Source organism: Macaca fascicularis, chromosome 14, assembly GCF_037993035.2.
Source record: "Macaca fascicularis isolate 582-1 chromosome 14, T2T-MFA8v1.1".
NCBI lineage: Eukaryota > Metazoa > Chordata > Mammalia > Primates > Cercopithecidae > Macaca > Macaca fascicularis.
The window spans coordinates 107,559,897-107,574,142 of NC_088388.1; the positions used below are offsets into that span (position 1 = coordinate 107,559,897).

Sequence of the window (14,246 nt, forward strand, 5' to 3'; positions counted from 1 at the left end):
CAAATGGCAAAATTGGCAACTCTTGGCATTTGCTTCAGAGTGTAATTTATAGGCCAGGTCTATATCACACTAACTTGGGACTCAGACTGGCCACTACAGCATGCCACAGATCAGTGCTGAATGTTGTCTTCAATACACCTAAGCTTCTCGGTTGTTTGCTTCCTATTGTTCTGCCTTTCTTCAAGTGGCATGATCACTACAAAGAGAGGAATAATGTGGCCCAACCACACAGACATTAGTGTCATAGACACTCTCTGTCACTACCTTCATCTTTTCCCAGCCAATTGCCCTGGATTGGCATGGTAGCATAAAATTACTGTCCGAGCTTACATGAGGGTGCTGGGCCTGGATGGTGAGGATAATCAGGTGAGGGGTTCTAATTCCTTCATTATTTGGGCTGATCAAATAACATCTATGTGTCTCATCTTCCTCATCTGTAAAGCTCAGTTCTTTATTACCAGCCTCATGCTTACCTATCCGGACTTGTTTCCCATTACTCCGTCATGTAAACCCTGGGTGCCAACCATTCCAAGCACTTTGCCATGCTCTCTGGGCAATTTTCCAACTTTTTCTTTTGTTTACAATGCCCTTTCTACATATCTTTGTCACACAGTCTAACTTGTGCTGGCACTTAGCTAAAGGGTTGAAAAATGCTTTTTCAAGTGAGGAAAAAAGATCCTGTTCAACCATAATGAGCTTTAAATGTGTAAGGATGATGTGAAGACATTAGGAAATTCAAGATCTATTGGTGGAAAAAGATATGTACAAAGTAGCTATGATATAACACAGGACATGGTTGATAATATAATATTAATAGAAAATCAAGATTCTTGCTTTAGCGTTATGAAGAAGGGTAAGATTAATTCTAGCTAAGGGCTGGGAAAGCATTCACGAAGACAGGCCTTAAAAGACAATCGGAACTAGACTTGCTGGGGAATAAACTCCACTAAGGCTGGGTCTGAATCCATTATTGTTCATCAAGAGTGATGCTCATTCCCCGGTGAATGAGTGAATAATATGGAAAGTAGGTAAGGTGTGCATGGAAGGGGGTGGGCGGGAATCAATGGGTGAAGGCTTTCATCGCAGACTTTCCTTCTGAGTGACCTTTTGAGCGAAGGAAGCTTTGTTTTTGTTTTATTTGTTTTAAGTGGATACAAAAATTTTTATTTGCTGGCCTTGCATCAAGAGAAAATGACCAAATGATGAGGTCGATTATTATCTATTAATAGTTTTATTACAGTCTTGTGTCACTGGCTTATAAATAAGAATTTCAGGCTGAGCATGGTGGCTCATGCCTATAATTCTAGCACTTTGGGAGGCCGAGGTGGGAGGCTTGCCTGAGCCCAGGAGTTCAAGAATAGCCTGGGCAACATGGCAAAACCCCATCTCCAAAATAAATAAATAAATAATTCCAGCTGCTCTGAAATTCTCTCATTTTCCTTGATAGATGCACAGAAGAAGACTCAAGACTAGGATCATGCAAGTCTTCTGGAGGCTTCCCATGCTCCCACGTAAAGAATGAGACTTGGAGGGAAAACTAAAGATTTCTTTTTGTGGTCTTTTGCCAGTCACTCAACACAGACAGCACCAACACACTGCGTGATCACTGCCTGATGCAACCTATTCAGCCGAGAGCCACAGCTAGGGAGAAAGGGACCACAAAACCCTTTAACACAGATTTAACTTCTATTTTTATCAGAAATGATTTCGTGCTTCTCTTCTATTTGACATTTACAGAATTTTAAAACAAAAACAATTAACTTAAATCTCACTCTATGTGCAAGGTTGTTAAAAATTAGTGAACCTTTAGTAGAAGTTACTGATGGTGAACAGATTGCTAAGGAGGGGAAGAGAAAGAAGTCAGGTGTGACGAAATCTGACAAGCCTGCGGTTACTCTGAGTAAATAAACATCAGCCTTCTTCTTTCGGACTTTAATTTCCAATATTGATATGAACAGTGTTTCTGAATTGAAGATTTACGTATTCCAACTCCTGATTATAGCTCAATAAATATGTTATGTAGAATTGGTTTAATGGAAGTATTAAGCCATAATTGGGAGTCATTCTCCTTTATCTATCTCCCACTTATCCACCTGCCACTTCAAGGCCAGCCTCTTTGAAGTTTTGCCTAATAATGTTAGCTCCCATCCATCTTTCTCTTCTCCAAAACCCTACCTCACTGCTGTCCATGCCGCCCATTAAGTACTTAGTCATGCGTAGCCTTATATTCTTGTTTGAATTCTTGTGTTCTGTCCTCCCAAACAGATTATACATTTCTTGAGTCCCACACTTTGCATTTACCGTAGCAGATTTCATAGCCCACATAAATATTAGGCCTTCAAAATATTCGTCAAGGATTTCTCCAAGAAAAATGAAAACATCACAAATCTCGATCCCCCAAATGTTAAATGGGACTTAGTTAAGCAAACAAACATCATGATAAACTGGGAACGGGTATCTCTTTCCTTTATCCTTGTGCCTGCTGAAGATATTCTTCTCAGCCTCACTGCTTTAAACTCAGGGGTGTGTGTTCCACACATTTAAGCAAATTCTGGAATACCAAAGCCAAGCAATCTTCCAGGGGCTTCATCCTGTTGCTCAGTAGCTTACCTGGTGGGTGTTGGGTAGCACACAGTAGAATGGCAGCTTTGTCTCTCTTGAGTGACTCTGGACAAGCTTCAAAACCAAAATCCACAGTGCCCCATCCCCGTGGGCAGAACACACTGAAGACAGGGGGTTTCCCACTCGCTGAAGACGAAACACCCTTCTGCTGACCCCATACCAAAGGGGAGAGCGCCGTTGAAAGCCAGCTTGTCGCTGCTTCAGGGAGGAGAAGCAGTTACTGAAATAAAGTGTCTTACTTTTTTTTGAGCGGGGGGAGGGGGTCTCAATAATCAGTTGGCCTTAACCATTTTTGCTTAGAATAGGAGAGAGAAAGCTCCTGACTGAAGTCCAAAGCTGCAGGGGAGGAAATGACCGCGCGCGCGGGTTCCTCTGGCGTGCTAGGCACCTGCTGCCTGGCAGGCTGCTCACCGTGGCTGACTGGTGTGGTGGCTCCTGAGAGCCAATTGGTTCCCTCCTCTCCTGTCAGGTGGCTGCTCTCAGCTTCTCTCCCAGAAGTCCTTCACTGGGCCATCTGGAGCCGAGGCACAAGTTCCAAGCTCCCTTGGCCAGAATTCTGCTTTGAAATCTGTCCACACCTCCCCTCAACCCCCAATGTTGGTCACAGGCCTAAAATTTGACCTCAATCGCTGAGAAATAATGTATAACAAGAGATATGGCTTTAAATATTTCAGAGTTGATTGAAGAATTGATGTCCTTTAGTATTCAGATATATTACCTTACCCTGGAATCACAAAGTATAGAATCCATTTGGACCCACTCGTTTCAGCAGTAGGTCAAATGCCATCAACTCGTCAAAGCCAGAAACCTGAGTTCATATGAACTCTCCTTCCTCCTTCCTCCTGCGGCCAGTCAGCCACCACGCCCTGCTAATTCCACTTTCCCAGTATTTCTTAAATCACTTGCCTTCTCTTCGTCCCTAATGGAGGCCCCTAAACACAATTCTCCCCTAATCCAGGCTTCACTTGCCACCCATAGCTATCCACCTAATTTGACCTTGTTATTCAGTGGCTCTAAACATTTCAGTGGCTCCTCTTCCCCTCCAGTTTTGTCAAGCTCAGGGGCCTTGGCTCGGCACACGGGTCCACGTTCCACCCTGCCGCCCCCAGCTCACTCTCTTGCCTGTGGCTGCCTCTCACGTTGCATTCTGGTGACATTCACTGCTGATGGTGTCTGCATCTCCCTGTAGTCTTTCACATCTTTATGGGCTTGCCTAATGTTGTTCACTCCACGTGCTGTTCACTTCACATTTATTCACCTCTCATCTCCTTCAAGACTCAGTTCAGGCATCACCTCCTCCAGCAAGTCTTCTCTGAGACTTCCCATGAGGTTAAATGACCTCTGCGGCCCTCTGTGTGACTATCTTATCATTTGTCACGTTATAGTGGATGTACTGTTTTTATTTATTTATTTATTTATTATTTTCTTATTTTTTATTTTTTGAAGATGGAGCCTCTCTCTGTCACCCAAGTTGGAGCGCAATGGTGTGATCTCGCTCACTGCAACCTCCATCTCCTGGGTTCAAGTGATTCTCCTTCTTCAGCCTCCCGAGTAGCTGGGATTGCAGGCACATGCCACTATGCCTGGCTAATTTTTGTATTTTGAGTAGAGACGGGGGTTTCACCACGTTGGCCACGCTAGTCTCAAACTCCTGACCTCGTGATCCACCCACTTCGGCCTCCCAAAATGCTGCGATTATAGGTGTGAGCCACTGCGCCTGGCCTGCAAGTAGTGTTTTTAAACCCACCTCCTTCACGGCATTGAAAGGTTACAGAGAACATTTATATATCTCCGGTACCAGGTTCACAGTAGGATCTCAAATATATCCGCTAAGTAAATTAGTGCTGTTGAACAGAAGTGTCACTGAATCACGACATGGAAAAACAATCTATGGGGCTGTCATTTTATGGAGGAAAACGGAGGTCCCTCGACCTCTGGCTCCTGATGCTGTGAGGCACTGGCAGGAGGGTCTTGGGACAGTGACAGGTTCCAAAGACAACTGCCTCAATGCTGCAAATGGAGGAGTTTATCATACCTGGCAGATCCAAGAAAAAAGGCAAAATTGCGCTACTCCCAATGCTTAATGCTGATGGTTGATCTACAGTCAAAACCTCCAGATGACTGTCCACCTTCCAGAAAGGAAAGCAGGTCTGAGCCAAGAGACTAACCAGGGCCTGGCCTGCCTCCCGAAATGGCCCAGGCCCCTGGAGGTGTGGGATCTTCCAGCTTTAGGAGACTGCCACCTGTGAGTGTCTGCAGCACCTCAGAGATGAAGTTCAGGTAAGCTGAGAACAGAATAGCATTTTTTATTTTCATTTTTCTTAAGATGGAGTCTCACTCTGTCTCCCAGGCTGGAGTGCAGTGGTGCAATCGTGGCTCACTGCAACCTCCGCCTCCTGGGTTCAAGCGATTCTCCTGCCTCAGCATCACGAGTAGCTGGGATCACAGGCACACGCCACTATGCCCGGCTAAGTTTTGTATTTTTAGTAGAGATGGGGTTTCATTATGTTGGCCAGGCTGCTCTCAAACTCCTGACCTTAAGTGAGTTTCCAGCTTCGGCCTCCTAAAGTGCTGAGATTACAGGTGTGAGCCACTGTGCCCAGACTATTTTTTTATTTTTTAGAGATAAGATCTCACTCTGTTGCCCAGGCTGCAGTGCAGTGGCGTGGTCAGCTCACTGCAATTTCAAACTCCCGTGCTCAAGCGATTCTCCCACCTCAGCCTCTCAAATAGCTGGGACTATAGGCATGTGCCACCATGCCTGGCTAATTTCTAAATTATTCTGCAGAGATGGGGTCTCACTACATTGCTCAGGCTGGTCTTGAACTCCTGGCTTCAAGTGATCCTCCTAGCTTGACCTCCCAAAGTGTTGAGATCACTGGCATGAGCCACTAAAAAGTATTATCACTTTAATGATAAAACTGTCATTGTTGTTTTGGAGAACTTTTTGGAAGTTGTGGCATTTACAATATTTGTGAGGTGGGTTTTAGACACGTGCAAGTTGTTTTTAAGAAAAAATTTACATTTCTATATTGTTTTGTGACTGTGAACTCTCCTTAAGGCTCTAGAAGGCCCAGGATAAGGTGTTATAAGTTGACACATGGGGAAAACGAAAGGAAGTCTAAGGAAGAAGCTGGAGCCTGAGCTCAGTGGAACCGGGAGTACAAAGAGCTGGGTAGAGCTGGCTGAGGGTGAGGCCTGGTGTGGCTTTGAAGGTGGAGACAGCTACCCTGGAGGGAGTGTGTTACTCATAAACCTTTTAAAGACTTGCCTGGATGGCAGAGGCAAAGCAATTACACAACCGGATAGACATGACCTAATTTATTGGCCTTTCCAGTTACCTACTGTGGAGCCAGTGCTATACCATAACCTACAACTAAGAATGAATTTTGGTGGGGTGAGGAGGGGGGGTTGCTGAGAATAGGGGAGAAACTGATGTCCTTAAGGAGGAAGAGACACTGAGAAACAGACCAGAGAGTGCAGAGAAGGGTACAGACCCTCCCTGATGTACTCCCCATGGAGAAGGCCATTGTCAGAATCCCCCTGCTTTTTCTGCTCTGAGGAGTGAAGAGCTTTTTCTACTCTGAGGCAGGAAGCCCTTAATACCTACTACTTAGAGGACAACTTTGAGCAAACAGAGCTCTCACTTGGCCCCGGTAATGCTGAAGGGGAGCTCCCAAGGGCAAGCTTGAGTGCAAATGTAGTAATTCAGTCAGCAACCGAGACCTCCCCTCAAATACGTACAATCCCAAAAGTCATTTTCCTATACCTTTTTGACATCTGAAGAAGGGACCCACACATAAAATACCTGACAGCAATGTTTACAACAGGCATTGAACATAACTGCTCAAGTAGAGCCAATGTGACCAACTACAGTGGGGTTCAAATAAGCCGTTCACCAGGCCAGGATCTAACCAGCTTGTGGGCACGACCGCATTTGTGTTTATGCATAACCCACACCACGTGGGCAGTGAAGCAAAACCAAAGCAACTAAAAGTAAAAAGTGATTCTTTACAGTTGCCTAGATAGCTCCAGGGGCAGAAGAACCCTTTGATCCTGCCAAGCAGTTTTAAAGCGGCAAAGTACTCCACACGTTTACTCACTGTCCCCTGATTGGTTTCTCTGCTTCTTTTTATCTCTGTGGAACCAAGTGAGCACACTACTTTCTGTTTTCCTAGTTGGATCCTGACTGATGTGCAGATAATGATCTCCTAAGGATCCTTACCAGTGCCCCCGTGAGTGGAAACATTAGATTCACAACATGTGAGGTTCTTATTTTGTTTGCTTTCTTATCTAGCAATTTTTATTTTTATTTATTGACTTATTTATTTTGAGACAGAGTTTCACTCCTTGTTGCCCAGGCTGCAGTGCAATGGCGTGATCTCAGCTCACTGCAACCTTCGCCTCCCCGGTTTAAGTGATTCTCCTGCCTCAGCCTCCTGAATACCTGGGGTTACAGGCACCCGCTGCTATGCCCAGATAATTTTTGTATTTTTAGTAGAGACGGGATTTCACCATGTTGGCCAGGCTGGTCTTGAACTCCTGACCTCAGGTGATCCACTCGCTTCGGCCTCCCAAAGTGCTGGGATGACAGGCATGAGCCACCGCCCCCAGGCCTTTGTCTAGTAATTCTGTTAGTCATTTATCTTTGCGATTAAGTAATTTTTGAAGTAAATTAATTTTGTTATAACTTAAAAAATGGGCTGCTCGCATCTGTAATCCTAGCAATCTGGGAGGACGAGGAAGGATTGCTTGAGCCCAGGAGTTTGAGACCAGTCTGAATAATATAGAGAGAACTTGTCTCAAAAAATTTTTGAAAAAAAGAAAAAGAAAGAGAGACAGAGAGAGAAAGAAAGAAAGAGAAAGAAAGAAAAAGAAAGAAAAGAAAGAAAAAGAAAAAGAAAGAAAGGAAGGAAGAAAGAAAGAAAGAGTATACCACCCTACCAGGGTACTGATTTGACCAGCAAAACAACCAGATCTAAATGGCAATCAGGCCACTTGATGGAGACCTCATGATGAATGGTCTACCCTTGGTTGGGTTTGCCATCTGACATAGAAAATGGGAAGAGGAAAAAACTGAAACAGAAGTAATTAACTATGTACGTGGTAGAGGTATAACAACAATCACACTTCTCTGTATAAAAGCTGTGTTTTTCCCTATGATTTCCTTCTTAGATTTTACAGAACCTGGTGCTATAGCATTTCACTTCATCAACTATTTGTCGTTGTTATTTGGTTGCTACAGTCTTTTCCCTAAAGGGAATTATCAAGGGCCTCAGAAGGAGATGGAAATCAATGGTACTATGACAATTTGCCAACTATTTGGAAAAAATAAATTTATATAATCCTACCTTATAGACAAAATATATGTCAGGTAAATTTAAAAATTACATTAAAAAATTAAGACTAGAAGTGAATATTACTCTAATCTCTAGATGAGAAGAGTATTCTCATCTTAAAAGCAAAAGGTGAGGCAGGAAGATCACTTGAGACCAGGAGTTTGAGATCAATGTAGGCAACATAGTGAGACCCTGTCTTTACAAAAAGATTTTTAAAAAATTAGCTGAGTGTGGTGGTGCACGTTCATAGTCCCAGCTACTCAGGAGGTTGAGGTGGGAGATCACTTGAGTCTAGGAGTTACAGGGCACGTTGAACCACTGCACTGCAACCTGGGTGACAGAGCAAGACCGTCTCAAAAAAAAAAAAAAAAAAAAAGAAATTTAAAAAGAGAAGAGGTACATTTGGTTACATAAAACTGAGAAAAAATCTATTTTCAGATAAAGAGAAGCTACCCGCAAATTGAAACCTGGGAAATACATGGGACAAGTCAGTTTCTTTAATGTCTAGTGAAATATATAAATCAATAAGACTCAAATCACACCAAGCCATGTTAAACAGTGTTGAGTGCCTTCTAGAATGCATTTCCCTCAACTCCCCTCCTTTCTGATTTTGTTGTCAACATCAGAGTGTTCAGTCCCAGGGGATGGATCATGATTGGTCAAACTCTAATATTTCAATCCCATTTCTTGCTTTCCTAATTTCCTTGCAGCTAAGGATGGCCATACGACATGGTTCTGGTCAAGGAAATATAAGGTAGAAATTCACTCGAAGGCATCAGAGAAGGCCTTTGCTTCCATGATAAAAAGGACTCTTTTCTTGGATATATACCCAAAAGAAGCAGTTGTTTCCACTCTTTCCTTTTCCTTTCTGCCTTGAATATGAATGTGATGCCTGGAGCAGTTGCAGCCATTCTGCGTTACAAAGACGCCATCCTGACATCCTTAAACCACTAAACCAGCTAGCAGCTGCCTACTTCCAGATGTACTGTTATGTCAGAAAAATGTACCCCCAATTTGTTAAAGTCATGGTTAGATTTTCTATTATTTGTGAGCAGAAGCATTCTGGATACAGATCTTGATATATAAATGGGCAGTGATGTGAAGAGACAATTCACAAATCAAGAAATGTGAATAGTAAACATATGAAAACAGTTTAAGTTCATTATAGTCACAGCATTAGAAATTAGATGAAGCATAATTTTTTTTCCACAAAATTGGCAAAGATTTTTAAAAAGTAATACCACCATCCAGGGATAGAAAGGATACGTTAAAACAAAGGCCTTCGTGCACTGCCAGTGAAGGTGCAATTTGGTAGAACACTTTGGAAAGCAGTTTGGTAACATGTAATGAGAACTTAGAAAACATCTATGCTACTTTTTGGAATTTTCCCTTGAGATGATTTAAATTGAATTAAGAATGTAAGCATAAAGGCTTGCCAGTGTTACTTAATGTAGCAATAAGAAACAAATAGAATAAGAAAACACTAAAGTGACTAAAACATTGGAATGTTAACTAAATTATAGAATATATTCAGTAGAATAGCATACAACCACAAAAGTTATGTTGACTCGGAGTCTTTAATATGAAAGGGTTATTTTTATGTTATGATGTTCATAAATAACAAAAATACATAAGACCACAACTGTGTTAAAAATGATGTAGGGGAAGGCTGGGCGCAGTAGCTCACACCTGTAATCCCAGCACTTTGGGAGGCCGAGGCGGACAGATCACTTTAGGTCAGGAGTTCAAGAACAGCCTGACCAACATGGCAAAACCCCATTTCTACTAAAAATACAAAAATTAGCCAGGTGTGGTGGCACATGCCTGTAGTTCCAGCTACTCGGGAGGCTGAGACAGGAGAATTGTTTGAACATGGGAGGCAGAGGTTGCAGTGAGCCGAGATCATGCCACTGCACTCCAGTCTGGGTGACAGAGTGAGACTCCATATCAATCAATCAATAAAATAAAATAAAATAAAATAAAATAAAATGATGTGGGGATAACAGTTTGACAGTTCCTCAAAAAGATAAACATAGAATTACCATATGTTCCAGTAATTCCATTCCTAGCTATATACTCTGAAGAACTGAGAACAGGTACTCAAACAAATACTTCTAAGACAATTGTTCATAGCAGCATTATTCACCACAACCAAAATATGGAAACAACTCAAATGTCTATCAATGGATGAACAGATAAATAAATTGTGGCATATGCATACAATAGACTATTATTCAATCAAGAAAAGGAATAAAGTATTGATATATGTTATAAGGTGGATGAACCTCAAAAACATTAACGCTAAGTAAAAGAAGACAGATAAAAATTATATAATTCCATTCACATGAAATATCCAGGATAGGTAAATCCATGGTTGCTAGCAGTTGAGGGGAGGTGGGAATGAAGAGTAATTGTTTAATGGGTTCTATTTTGGGGTGATGAAAATGTTTTGGTACTAGGTAGAGGGGGTGATTGTACAACATCGTTAATGCACAAAATGCCAAAGAATTGTTAGCTTTAAAGTGGATAGTTTTATGTTATATTAATTTAACTTCAATAAAATTTTATTTTTCATTCTTTTTTGAATTTGTTTCTAATTTTTATGGATATATAGTAGTTGTACATATTTATGGGATACATGTGATATTTAATATAAGAATACAATGTGTAATGATCAAATATGAGTAAGATATCCATCGCCTCAAGCATTCATCATTTCTTTGTGTTAGAAACATTCCAGATCTTTACTTCTAGTTATTTTGAAATGTACAAGAAATTATTAACTCTAGTTAACACTAGATATTATTCTTTGTATTTAACTGTATTTTTGTGCCAAGTTTTTTGTATTTAACTGTATTTTGTAGCCAAGTCCTCTTCATCCTCCCTTCTCCACTACCTTTCCCAGCTTCTTGTAATCATCCTTCTATTCAATACCTCCATATGACTAATTCTTTTAGCTCTCGCATATAGGTAAGAATATGTGATATTTGTATTTCTGTACTAGGTTTATTTCACTTAATATAATATCTTCCAGTTCCATCTATGTTGTTGCAAATTATAGAATTTAACTCCTTTTCTATGGCTGAATAATATTCCATTATGTATATATACACTGCATTTTCCTCATCCATTCATCCATTCATGAACACGTAGGGTTGATCTGTATCTTGGCTATTGTGAATAGTGCTGCAATAAACATGGAAGTGTAGAGATCTCTTTGATACACTGATTTCTTTTCTTTTGAATATATACCTAGCAATGGGATTGCTGGATTATATGGTAGTTCTATTCGTAGTTTTTTGAGGAACCTCCAAACTGTTATCCATAGTGGTTGTACTAATTTACATTCTCATCACCATCTTGTTCTTTTCTGTCTTTTTGATAATAGCCATTTTAACGGGTGAAATGATATTTCATTGCAGTTTTGATTTGCATTTCCCTGATGATTAGTGATGTTTAGCATTTTTTCGTATACCTATTGGCCACTTGTATGTATTTTTTTGAGAAGTGTCTATTCAGATCTTTCGTCCATTTTAAAATTTGATTTTTTTTTTTTTTTTTTTTGCTATTGAGTTGCTTGAGTTCCTTGCATATTCTGGTTATTAACCTCTGTTGGATGAATAGTTTGCAAATATTTTCTCCTATTCTGTAGGTTGTCTCTTCATGATGTTGATTGTTTCTTTGCTGTGGAGAAGCTTTTTAGTTTGATATAATCACATTTGTCAATTTTTGCTTTGGTTGCCTGTCCTTTTGACGTGTTACTCAATATTTGCCCAGACCAATGTCCTGGAGCATCTCTCCTATGTTTTCTTCTAGTAGTTTCATAGTTTGAAGTCTTAGATTTAAGTCTTTAATCCACTTTGATTTGATTTTTGTATATAGTGAGAAATAGGGGTCTACTTTCATTCTTCCGCATATGGATATTCAGTTTTCCTTCCCAGCACCATTCATTGAAGAGGGGTCCTTTCCCCATTGTATATTCTCAGCACCTTTGTTGAAAATGAGTTGGCTGTAAATGTGCATTTCTTTCTCTCTCTCTCTCTCTCTCTCTCTTTCTTTTTTTTGAGACGGAATCTGGCTCTGTCACCCAGGCTGGAGTGCAGTGGCCGGATCTCAGCTCACTGCAAGCTCCGCCTCCCGGGTTCACGCCATTCTCCTGCCTCAGCCTCCCAGTAGCTGGGACTACAGGCGCCCGCCACCACGCCCGGCTAGTATTTTTTATTTTTCGTAGAGACGGAGTTTCACCCTTGATCTCCTGACCTCGTCATCCGCCCGTCTCGGCCTCCCAAAGTGTTGGGATTACAGGCGTGAGCCACCGCGCCTGGCCAATGTGGATTTATTTCTGAATTTTCTATTCTGTTCCATTGGTCTACGTGTCTGTTTTCATGCCAGTATCATGTTATTTTAGTTACCGCTCCTTTGTAGTATATTTTGAAGTCAGCTTCGCTCTTTTTGCTCAGGATTGATTTGTCTATTCTGGGTCTTTTGTGGTTCCATCTACATTTTAGGGTTGTTTTTCTATTTCTGTGAAGAATTTCATTGATATTTTAATAGGGATTGCATTGATTCTATAGATCACTTTGGGTAGTATGGATATTTAAACAATCTTAATTCTTCCAATCCATGAGCATAGGTAGCCTTTCCATTTGTTTATGTCCTCTTCACTTTCTAGCATCAGCGTTTTATGGTTTTTATTGTAGAGATCTTTCAGTTCTTTGGTTAAGTAAAAATTCCTTTATTTCTAGTTATTGTAAATGAGATTCTTTTAAGATTGTTTAATGTTGGCATATAGAAATGATTTTTGTACGGTGATTTTGTGTCCTGTAACTTGACTGAATTCATTTATCAGTTCTAACAGTTTTGCAGAGTCTTTAGGTTTTTTGTGTTAAATATAAGATTGTCTTGTCTGAAAACAAGAACAATGATTTCTTTCTTTCCAATTTGGATGCCCTTTCTTTCTTTCTCTTGCCTACTTGCTCTAGCTCGGACTTCCAGTATTCTGTTGAACTAAAAGTAGTGAAAGGGGTATCCTTGTCTTGTTCCAGATCTTAGAGGAAAGGCTTTCAGTTTTCTCCCACTCAGTATGATGCTAGCTGTGGGTCTGTCCTATATTGCTTTGATTGTTTTGAGGTATGCTCCTTCTACATGCAGTTTGTTGAGAGTTCTTTTTTTTTTTTGTAATGAAAGGATGTTGAATTTTAATGAATGCTTTTTTGACATCTATTTAAATGATCATATGGTTGATGCCCTTGATTCTACTAATGTGATACATCATGTTTATTAACTTGCATATGTTGAACTATCTTTGCATCCCAGGGAAGTATCCCACCTGATCATAATGAATGAGCAGTCTAACGTGTTGTTGAATTCAGTTTGCTAGTATTTTGTTATTTTTGCATTGATATTTATTAGTTATTGGCTTATAGTTTTCTTTCTTCACTGTGTCTTTGTCTGGTTTTGGTATGAGGGTAATGTTGGCCTTATACAATTAGTTTGGAAGTAAAAAAAAAAAAGTGAATATGGGGAGTTCTGCTTCCAGGTACGATAGAGTAAGTGCTTTCACCCTGTCTCTCCTAGCAGATGTAGCCATAGAACCTGGTCACAAGGCACAGAACAGATATCTGATAAGTAAATAGTAGTAGGCAAATTGTGACAGAATGCAAAATACCACTGAACCTGCTGTGAATTTACTTTTTTCCCTCTCCTCCACTATACCCTAGTTTGGACTCAGGGTAGTGCAAAACCAGAAGGAGAGCATTGGTGTGAATGGAGAGAGTTCTAGGAAAAGCCCTCTAGTTCAGGCTTGAGGAGGAGGAAAAGGATTTTCTGGCAGCAACAGCAGTGGTAGCTGGGGCCCATACACACTAAAACTCTCAGGGAAGGGAATCTTCCCTTCAAATTAGAATAGCTGTGGTCCCAAGGGGATGTGGCAAAGGTCTTTTGCTTTTTTTTTCTCTTTCTGCCCTTCCAGTAGAGGACAGATGACTGAAAGGGGGAGCTCCAGGGAACCAGAAAGTACTGGGAAAATTGCGCAGATAGAGGAACACATGAAAGCAATGCCACACAGTGCTAAAAGAAAAGAGCCATCAACCCTAGATTCTATATTCGATGAAAATATTATTCAGGAATGAAGATGAAAAAAAGATATTGTCAGATAAAGGAAAATAGAGACTTTATTGCCAGCAGACTTGGTATAAAATAATTGCTAAAGGAAGTTCTTCAGATGGAGGGGAAATTATACAAGAAGGAAACTTGGATCATCTGGAATGGAAAAAGAGCAATAGA

General features: G+C 40.8%; 1 protein-coding gene across 15 annotated transcripts in view; it reads right to left on the reverse strand.

The window, feature by feature from the left end:
- EXPH5 (exophilin 5) overlaps positions 1-14,246 on the reverse strand; it is an 85,526-nt gene that overhangs the window by 57,148 nt on the left and 14,132 nt on the right. For 6 of the 15 annotated variants that reach the window (XM_074015170.1, XM_074015164.1, XM_074015162.1 and 3 more), the window contains exon 1: positions 2,611-2,837. The exons of the other annotated variants lie outside the window; for them this stretch is intronic. The gene's annotated coding sequence lies outside the window, so the exon portion shown is untranslated. Of the gene's footprint in view, positions 1-2,610; positions 2,838-14,246 lie in introns of those variants that run through there. 15 annotated transcript variants of the gene reach the window in all.